Raw genomic sequence first — 10168 nt, 5'->3', positions numbered from 1 at the left:
CGAAACAGGTGAAAAGGATTAAGAGGTACAAACTTCGAGTTACAAAAAAATTAAATCACAGAGATGCGATGTACAGCACAGGGAATATAGTCAAGAACACTGTATTAAGTTTGTATGGTCTCAGATGGTAATTAGACATCGATTTGGCCATTTCAAAATGTATGTAACGATCAAATCACTTTGATGTACACTTGAAACTAATATGATATTGTATGTCAATTACACTTCAATAAAAAATACTCATACGTAAAGACAACATTAGGAAGATGAGGGCGGTAATAAGCGTCAACTGGGAAAAATGAAGAGGGATATATGCCTATTACAAGGAGAAAAAAACATAAGAAGGAAGTGCAGCGGCACTGACACTTGATTTGAAGGTTTCTGTCATATTTGACTTCCTTCCTCTTCTCTGTGGTCTATTTTCTTTATTCTCTCAAGAGAATCTTCTCTTAGTTGTGCTAGTTGTCCTCCACTTGACCATACAGATCCATTCTCTTGCCTTTCTCCATGTGTCTGGAGGCTACCTCTAGGGATCGTGTCACCCAGGCTGCTTCATAGACTGACTTCCGGTTAGGTTTTGCCAGGGTTGCAAGGAGGAGGTAGAGGTCAGGGTATTAATTCCACCATTTCTTCCCTCCTGGGGCACTGTGGTTTTTGACAGTGGCAACTTTCCTCCACAGTTCTAGCTCTTGTACCACAGTCCTTCCTCCCTAGTTCTGCTCTCTCTAAGCTTTTTTTTTTTTTTTTAATTTTATTTATTTATTTATTTACTTATGGCTGTGTTGGGTCTTCGTTTCTGTGCGAGGGCTTTCTCCAGTTGCGGAAAGCGGGGGCCACTCTTCATCACGGTGCGCGAGCCTCTCACTATCGCGGCCTCTCTTGTTGCGGAGCACAGGCTCCAGACGCACAGGCTCAGTAATTGTGGCTCACGGGCCTAGTTGCTCCGTGGCATGTGGGATCTTCCCAGACCAGGGCTCGAACCTGTGTTCCCTGCATTGGCAGGCAGGTTCTCAACTGCTGCGCCACCAGGGAAGCCCTCTCCCTAAGCTTTAATGACAGTATTTCCTCCCCTTGTCCCCTTCAGCCCTAGGCATGGTAATGAATTCCCACTGTTGCAAGGTCTAGATGCCCCCAGTTTCTCTTGCGTGGTCCTTTCATGAAGGGACTCTTTAAATAATCCCTTCATTAAAGCCTCCTCAGTTAAAATAACTGGACCTAATTTCCTGCCAGCACCTGAATGAATACAGCTCACCTTAGTTACATACTATTTTCAACACTAGAATTTTCTTCAGTAGTGTAATTTACACTACTCAGAGTTGGAGCTGAATAAATTATTTAAGTCAACAAATATTTTTTGAGCACTTACTATGTGCCAGGCACTGTGCCGGTATCAGCTTATACAATGGTGACTGAGACAGATAAGGTCTCCGCCCGCATGGAACATACAGTCTACTGGGGGAGTTAGACAATACAAGATCCTTTAAGTTGCAAATGATAGAAAAGCTGAACCCAAACTGACTCATGCAAAAAGGGGAATTTATTGGCTCATTAAAAAAAAAAAAAAATCCAGAAATTGGGCTTGCTACTGCGAATGAAAAGAAAATATCGAATGAAAAGAAAATATCGCCTTCGGTATCAGTGAACAAAGGATGTTGCAGCCATCAAGCCATTACATTACAGCTGCCCCAAAGGTGAGCCCTGAGGGAACTCAGGATATGAACGGGATGGCCGCCATCTAGCAGTCAGCTGCTGCCGCCATCCCCCCACCCCACCCGGCAGTGCACCCTGAGGAGACTCAGGATGAGAAACCACAGGGAGTTTGAAAAAGAATAGATACGTGTATAACTGAATCACTTAGCTGTACACCTGAAATAACACAACGTTGTTAATCAACTATGCGCCAATATAAAATAAAAATTTAAAAAAACCCCAACCAACTCAAATAGGCCATTAGTAAAAAAAAAAAAAGAAAAAGAAAAAGAAAGCACAGGATACTGGCCCCAGATAGCTGAGGCTCATGTCAAAGGAATGATTTCAGTGAGCCCAGACTCTTGCATCTTCCCATACACAGAAAAGCGTTAAATTCCTTAACTTGAGATGTCTGGTTTTCTTTAATTAACAGTAATCTTATTTATTTATTTATTATGATGTGGACCATTTTTAAAGTCTTTATTGAATTTGATATTGCTTCTGGTTTTTTTTTTTTTAATGTTTTGGTTTTTTGGCTGTGAGGCATGTGGGATCTTAGCTCCCTGACCAGGGATCAAACCTGAACCCCCTGCATTGGCAGGCGAAGTCTTAACCACTGCACCACCAGGGAAGTCCCCCAACAGTAAACTTTTGATGTTCTGACTACCTGGTCTTTGTTGCAGAAACTCCTGTGTATCCTGGCTCCTCCTTTACCTCTTGGGAGAAGTCTCTCAGAGTCTCTCTGAGATGCTGTGTCCTGGGCTTAAGTCTTCAGTTTCGTCCACCGAATAAAACATAATTCTCAAATTTTAGATTGTGTATTTTTTCAATTGACACTACCTATGAAGTTTTATCTAGGACCTCAAGCAATGTCACCAAAACCTATTTCTCTTACACCCCTGGTTCTGCTTTTCGTGTGTGGGCTCAGTCCTTAAACTAGCTCTCCCCTCAGTGCAGCAAATGTGTTACAACTTAGAGTCCTAGAATATATTTCATTGCTTCTCATTGGCTGATTGGGAACGTGATGCTCTGATTGGCTCAGCAGGAGCCTCCTAGCCACTATTATTACTAATTGCTGCAAAAAGCTTTATTATTTCCATTTGGTCCAGGGCTTGGGTTAGGGCTCCAGGGTGGTTCAAAAGCAGCCTAGTGGCTGAAGAGAGAGAGAGAGGCTTCAGGCAGAAGCCCTGACACCAGAGAGGCTCCTCAAAGGCTGCTGGGCTCCAGAGGCCCCTAGTCGTGCTTGAGGGTGAGCCTTTAGAAGAGATACGCGCCCAGCCCAGCCTGGGGGCCCCCAGCCTGTGGACGTTAGTCAGGTGGTTGCCATCTTCTTGATGAGTTTCACCTGCTCCTGTAGGAAGTGGCTCTCCAGGAAGTCACAGAGATGGGGGTCTACTCAGGCAGAACCCAACGCATGCAGATCCAAAAGGGCCTGGGTCAGGTTTTTCTCCATGAGCACGGTGGCTTCCATAGCCGCCTGGGTTTTACCCCACTCATCTTGGGACGGCTTCTGCAGGTCCTGGAAGTGGGTGAGGCCACTGCTGGTGTTGCATCTCCAAGAGACGCTCAGCACCCTTGGGTTTCTCCTCCGGCAATTTGTGGGAAAAGTGGCCCACGCCCTGCAGAGACACATCGTAGTCAAGGTCAAAATAGAAGCCCAGAGAGAGTTAGTATAAGCAGATAGGGTAGGGGGTCCCCAGAGAAAGAACCAGTCATGGCTTTCTTGACATAAATAAGCCATTTCTGGCCTAAGCCATTTTGTGATCTAAGACTGGCCACAATGCTAGTCCTTGAACAGATTTCAGTAATTAATGATCTTAAGAGAGTAAAAGAATGCAGAAACAAATGACTATTGTCAAGTAAGCAAAGTAACAATAGCAAAGATAATACATCAGTTGTAAAAACTCCAGTTCTCTTTCAATGGTAAAGATTAACCTGAAGCTCTCAACCACCAGATCAACTGGAACCTAAGGGAGGATGATGTTAACCTTTTCTGGACCCCTGTGACTTCCATCAACTAAAGCTTGGAGTCTTTTGACCACCCAAGTCCCTTCATGAAAATGCATGTACCCTTAGCTTCCTCAGTTTTACTGTTTAAGGAGACACTGCTTTGGGAAAGATCCCCAGTGTTCTCCTCACTTGCTGCAAGTAATAAATTCTTCCTTTTCTTGATCTTTGGTTTGGTTGTGTCAACTGAAAAAAATGGCACAAGTTAAAAGTTGAGAATCTCAGCAGACTTTCTGAGGACTTAAGACCAGGAGACAGCCTCCCAGATAGCTCTGTGGGACTGCTCCAAAGAGGTAAGGGAGGAACCAGGATACAAAAGAGTTTTTGCAACAAAACCCAGGTAGTTGGAACATCAAAAGATTGCTGTTAATTAAAGAAAAACCAGACATCTTAAGTTACTTTAGTACTTTTTTACGTATGGGAAGATGCAAGAGTCTGGGCTCTTTGAAATCATTCCTTAACTGTCTAGGGCCTCCATACTAGATCAGATGCACAGTCGGGGCAGCTGCAGTGGCTGAGGGCTTGATGGCTGCAACATCCTTTGTTTACTGATATGGCAGGTGACATTCACAGTTGTGTCTTTTAACTCGACACCCACCAAGAGGCAAACCCAGTTTTTCGGGTAACAGTAGGTGTAGGAGGCCGGCAGATGCATGTAGACCGGGCGGTTAATGACAGCCTCTATCTCCGTGGAATAATTTTGACAAATCTGGGAGCTCATGGTTGATTGGCATTAAAGAGCTAAGCTCAGAAAATGATGTTGGCTGGTCCCCGAGACCGAGGAGAGCTGAGTGGTTGGTCCAAAGGTTGCAAGTGATAAATAGGTTGGAGGGTGGATGGGGGCTGGAGGAAGGGGCGTCTCTGGGTCTGTTCTGTCCAAACACTATTGAAGCAAGAGACACATCCACTGGACTGCGGAGCACACTGCTTCCTGGCCATTATTAGAACGAGGAGTGGACTCTACTTTTGAAGCCTAATAGCTGTCAATAGAGAAGTGGCTTTCCTAGAGGAAAACTGCAGTACTGTCTCCAGAAGAAAGAAGCCCCCCCAAACATTAGATGCTCATGAACAAAGATAAACAATGATATATCCTGATAATTAAACTAAAGCTGATCAATATTGTTAGGCAAAATGCTTTAATGGCTGCCTATTTCAGCAAAGCCTCGTGGGGGTTAACCTGCGTTCGATTCGCACTGCACCTGTAGGGGTCAGTTCTCCCGCGTGTGGACAGCATCCCACTGCTAATTCTGCCTCGGGGCTTTCTTGGCAGAATTGCCTTGGGACCTTGCTCTGCCAGGTACAGGGTAAACTGGAAGTATTCACCAGGGGCAACCGTTAACCAAAAAAGGAGAGAAGTTGGTGGATAAAGGCCCCAGACTCCAACCACTTTAGAGAACAATTCTGACGCACATTCTACGTGGTGCAGCAGAGGGCTCCTAGGGGGAGGGAGCCCCAGTAGTCCATGACCGTACCCAGCCAATAAGTGGGTCCTTTATTGGATTTTCCTCCTTCCTTGTCTTATTCTTCTCCACTCTCTCTCTAAGGAATCCCTTCCTAAGTCCTTATCTCAGTCTCTGCCCAGGAGATACAAAGTGAAACCCAGCTGAGACCCGAAGGCTGGACAGAGCTACCCATGCAGAGAGCAAGGGGAAAACTGTGGTTTTGAAAAGGAGAGTCGAACTCCCCCATCAAATAGGAAAAACAGGTCAATTTTAGGCCACAGGGGAGAGCAATGAAAGGTAAAAATGAAAGCGCATTTAATGAAGGTAAAACTGAATTGTTTCTACTGTTTTATATTAAGAAGCATTCTTAGAATTATTTCCATATTAATAAGCATAATTAATTTTGTAATGTGTATAATTATTAAAGTTGATTAGCTTTGTTCCCCCCATGCGCTGCAAATATTTTGAAAGCAGGAATTTCTTGAAGCTGGTATCTCTAAATTAAATTAAACTCAGCAAATTTGCATTGAGTATATACCATATCCAAAGTACTTTGTTAAGTGCTGTAAGACAAATTGCCCTTGCTTAAGGGGCCCTCAGAGTCTAGTAGAGGCAACAGATATACGTATCTGGCAAGCTTGAGACTAACCAAGGGAACTATGGGATTACAGGTATAATCCTAGTACTGTACCTTATGGCTTCTTAGTAAAGGTCATGTATTCATTCATCTTTTACCGAGCATATACCTTATACCAGATCTATATGAAGGACCGCCTTTTAATTATTATTGTTATTATTATTCAGGTGCAAAAATATTAATGTGTCTCCAAAGGCCAACTCTTCTTACAACTACCGGCAAATTCTCTACCTTTGCTGTGAGCATCTTTCCTGTCTTTTTGAGACTCTCCAAAGAAAACCCTCATCTGATCTTTTTCATGGCCTCCCAGGCATATTTCCTGAGGGTTTTGGAAGCTCTCCCTCTGGGAAATGCAAATGCCACATTTACAGATTCACAGAATGTTAGCTCTGAAAGGGATCTTAATGTTTTCTAGTGTTTTCCATAGAAATCGGTATATATACTGCATACCAAAAGGGATTGGGAGGTTTGCATCTGTAAGTGGCAGACTCAGGGGCTCCAGCTGCCCTAAAGGTCAAGGGGTTCAATACCTCTGCATGCTAGTGTGGCTAGACAGGGGCAACCAGATGACCGTCAGCTTGCCCGTAAGCTGTTCCGGTCACATTTATGTTAGCTGGCACACTTGTTGGGAATAATACCTTAGAGATTGTTTAGCCCAGCCCTGCAGTTCATTTGTTTTCCAGAACTTCAGTTTTAGAAAAGAGGGAACCAAGGCCCAGAGAGGTGGCATGGCTTACCCAAGGGCACACACTGAATTGGAGTTTCTCCCCATAGCTCCATTTAGAGATGGCTCCTCTTCCGCAACTTAAGGTCCTTTCACAATGCTCTTATCCAATTTAGGGAGAAGAGAGCTTACAGTGGGAAGCCGGGGAGAGATGGGTATAGGGAGCAGTAGTAAAGTTCAAGGAAAGTTACATGCAGAAACACAGGATGTGAGACAGAGCATTCCTTTGAGTTTCAGGGAGCATATCCCGGATGCGTTTAGTGCTGAAGCAAGCGAATTATGATGATCCTCCCAAAATAACTTTGCTTTAGAGCTAAAGATATCCAGCCAGGCTCAAGGTTGCACAAGCCTTTTCCCCACAGCTCTTTGCTAATTGAATTAAACCCTTCTTGGCAATGAGGGAGTCTCCCAAAGACTGAACAGAAGGATCGATTTTGCACATGTAATGACTTGGCTTTCCAGTTGCTTCAGGCTGCCTGTCTCAGCTCAAATTCCTCCTTTAGCTACTGTCTGCTTTCATCTTCCTGTAATCATTAGTGATACCTGATCCCATTACCCTCTGGGGGCCTTCCAGGCACACTCTGTTGAACAAATACTCATGATTGCTGCTAATTCATAGAGGGAAGAGCTCTGTATCGGCTGGTACATCTTCATAGTGTTCTTATCCACTTTTCAATTTCAGATGCAATGCCAAGGGAACTGAAGGTTCTTCAATTAGAAAAGGGAATGCTGCATTTTGTTTTCCAGAATCATGTATGAGCTAGGATCAAAGCCAGCAAGAGAGGACAAGAAAAGTCACAGAATTATAGTCTGTCTTTGAGTAATTCACCTCCCATTACTGTGGACTTCTACTCACTTTCAAAGCTCACTGTGTTTTGCTCTGCCCAGAGCCCACACATAGCATTCTTCCAAGCTCTGAACCTTTCTCCCATTCCTTCATGGTAATCTGTCTTTTGTGGCCTATTTTCTTTTCATTAAACTCATAAATATCTAAAAATTACATTTTTAACTGCTAAGGCATCTCCCTCATAAATTAAATATTTCATAGCTCTAAGTTCCTTCGGAGAATTAGAATTTGCCTCACAGGAGTGACTCCCAGGCTGAGAATTTCAGGGAACTTGATGAAGCTGCAGTCGGAGATATTTGGGGTAGACATTTATTTTAAGTTTTCTTTATTTCACATCAGCCACTCAGGCTAGTGTGAATGAGAAATGTTCCCTGCCATATCAGCAAACAAAGGATGTTGCAGCCATCAAGCCATCACATTACAGCCCCCCTGACTGTGAGCCTTGAGGGAACTCAGGATGGAGACAAACAGGCTGCCCACTGCCAACCCCTGAGCCACTGCAGTCACCCCCAACTGTGCACCCTGAGGGGATTCAGGATGGAGAAAAGCAGAATACTGGCCCCAGGTAGCTGAGGTGCATATCAAAGGAATGATTTCAATGAGCCCAGACCCTTGCATCTTCCCATACATAGAAAAGCACTAAATTCCTTAACTTGAGATATCTGGTTTTCTTTAATTAACAGTAATCTTTTGATGTTCCCACTACCTGGTCTTTGTTGCAAAAACTCCTATACATCCTGGCATCCCCTCTTGTCTCTTCAGAGCGGTCTCTCAGAGAGATCTGAGAGTCCTGTCTCCCAGGTTTAAGTCGAATGTCTGTCGAATAAAACATAACTCTCAACTTTTAGGTTGTGGTTTTTTTTTTTTTTCAGTCGACACTAGCTAACACTGCCTAGGAGGTGAATAGAAATATTTTACAGTGTTTATGTTTCTGTGCAAGATGGTAATCTGCAAAAAACTATCAGGACCGACCTTATGCTGGAAAGCAGAACTGGTCATGCAGGCCCTCAGTAAGAAACCAGAACATATGGATAATACATAGTAAGAGAGACTAACTCAATTATTTGTTCAGGTCCAATTCTTCTGTGGCTGTATGAACACAGCATTTATTAAAAATTGTCCATTTCACTTCCAAGAATAAACAGAAGCATGATTCATAAGGGAGGAAAAGGCCTGTAAGGTATGAAATCATCACCAGGCCAAAGAGATGGCTACAGTTTGTCAGAATCACTGCTGTCAATAAATAGTGAAACTTTCAGCATTTGGTTGCCCTCTGAATAAAACCAGAAAGAATGAACACATGACAAGTAGATTTACCTTTGGCAGAAACAATCCAGAGATGGTTTGTAGATGTGTGACTATTAGAGATTCAGGAAACCTCTAAATTTTATATAGCTGACCTACATATATCATCAAGACAAGGAATATTAGCAAAGAAAGCTATAGCCTGCTAAATTGTGTTTTGCATGGAGCACACATATAGCAGTGTTCCACTGGAGCCGGCAGTATGGGTTTTACAGAACTGATTGTTAAATATTCAGGTAAAGTCTGTTGGTCCCTTGAAATCAGCCACAGTGGGAATGTTTATACCACAGAAATTGGCAGTTGCTATAGACCATGGATTTTTGTTTGCTAGTTTTGTTTAGTTTTCAGAGAGTTGGTTTACCAGTCCACCACTGTCCAGCACTGCTAGAAGCAAAGAGAGCCTATCTGTCAGGAAAACGTACATTCCCATCTCTCAGAGAGACACGTGTTGTGCGGAACTGGGAAAACTCACCAGACATTTCCCAGAACCTGGATGGAGTATTCCTCCAAGTCTCTTTCCTTCAGGTCTATGCTCACTAAGCAACCTTCTGCTTATTTATTTGGTACCAGTAGATGAATTGGTGCCAGATGGTATTCCTTCAAGTCCTGGGGCTTCTAAGGAACTGTTCTGGTGGACATCTGGGGAAAGAGGAGAAGATCACACCAGGCTGAGCAGGCCTTTCATCTGTCTTCAACAGGAGCAGCTTCATTTTCTCTGTTTTACATATTGGTCACACGCACACACACACAGAGAACCCAAAACAAAACAGTTGCTTGGAGAAAGCATACCACCGCTAAAAAAAACTTTTGAAAATAGTAGGCTAGAGATTTTGTTTGCCAGAAAAGCACATCCCTTATTAAAGTTAACAGTTTATTTTTCTGGGTATAATTCGGCCACTTGTGAGTTTAGTTAACTTCTATCAGCTTCCTATTAACTTATAAAGTTGCGATGCACCGACTGAAAATTCAAATTTCTTGACTCACCATGTTGAAGATTAGACTCATCAGTGAGGAACTGCCCTTCTGAGATTTCCATCAGGGTGGTCAGCACACTTTCCTCTCCGATAGCTCTCTCTTACATGGAGCAACTGGGAAACTTTCTCTTTGCTACAAGGAAACTGGAAAATGCAGTCAGTCAGGTGAGCTGAGCTCAAGTCATGGGACGTTTCTGTCTATTAAAATGGTTCTTCTAATTACAAAAGTGACCTGATGTCCCTTAAAATTTTTAGAAAATTAGAAAAGCAAAAAGAAGAAAATGAAAATCAGTTTATCCACCACCCAAAGACAGTCACTGTTACTTCTGGTGTATATTCTAGCCATTTATACAAACACACTTGTTCATCTACATACACATGACTATTTTTTTTTCTTCCACATGGCTTTTTTTTTAAAGAGGAGTTTTTTTTTTTTAAACATCTTTATTGGAGTATAATTGCTTTACAATGGTGTGTTAGTTTCTGCTTTATAACAAAGTGAATCAGTTTTACATATACATATGTTCCCATATCTCTTCCCTG

The 10168-nt window shown here is 43.0% G+C and overlaps 1 pseudogene across 1 annotated transcript; it reads right to left on the bottom strand.

The window, feature by feature from the left end:
* Positions 1–2127: 2127 nt before the first annotated feature.
* LOC309664501 (ferritin light chain-like) lies at positions 2128–10168 on the bottom strand (annotated as a pseudogene). Its single transcript has 2 exons — positions 4324–10168; positions 2128–3355 (listed from the first exon to the last, which is right to left on the bottom strand). The product of its transcript is annotated as a ferritin light chain-like (transcript).

Source organism: Balaenoptera physalus (genome assembly GCF_965194825.1).
Source record: "Balaenoptera physalus genome assembly, chromosome: 7".
Lineage (NCBI taxonomy): Eukaryota > Metazoa > Chordata > Mammalia > Artiodactyla > Balaenopteridae > Balaenoptera > Balaenoptera physalus.
The sequence above is the reverse complement of the archived record's forward strand: the minus strand, read 5'-3'. Positions and strand labels throughout refer to the sequence as shown.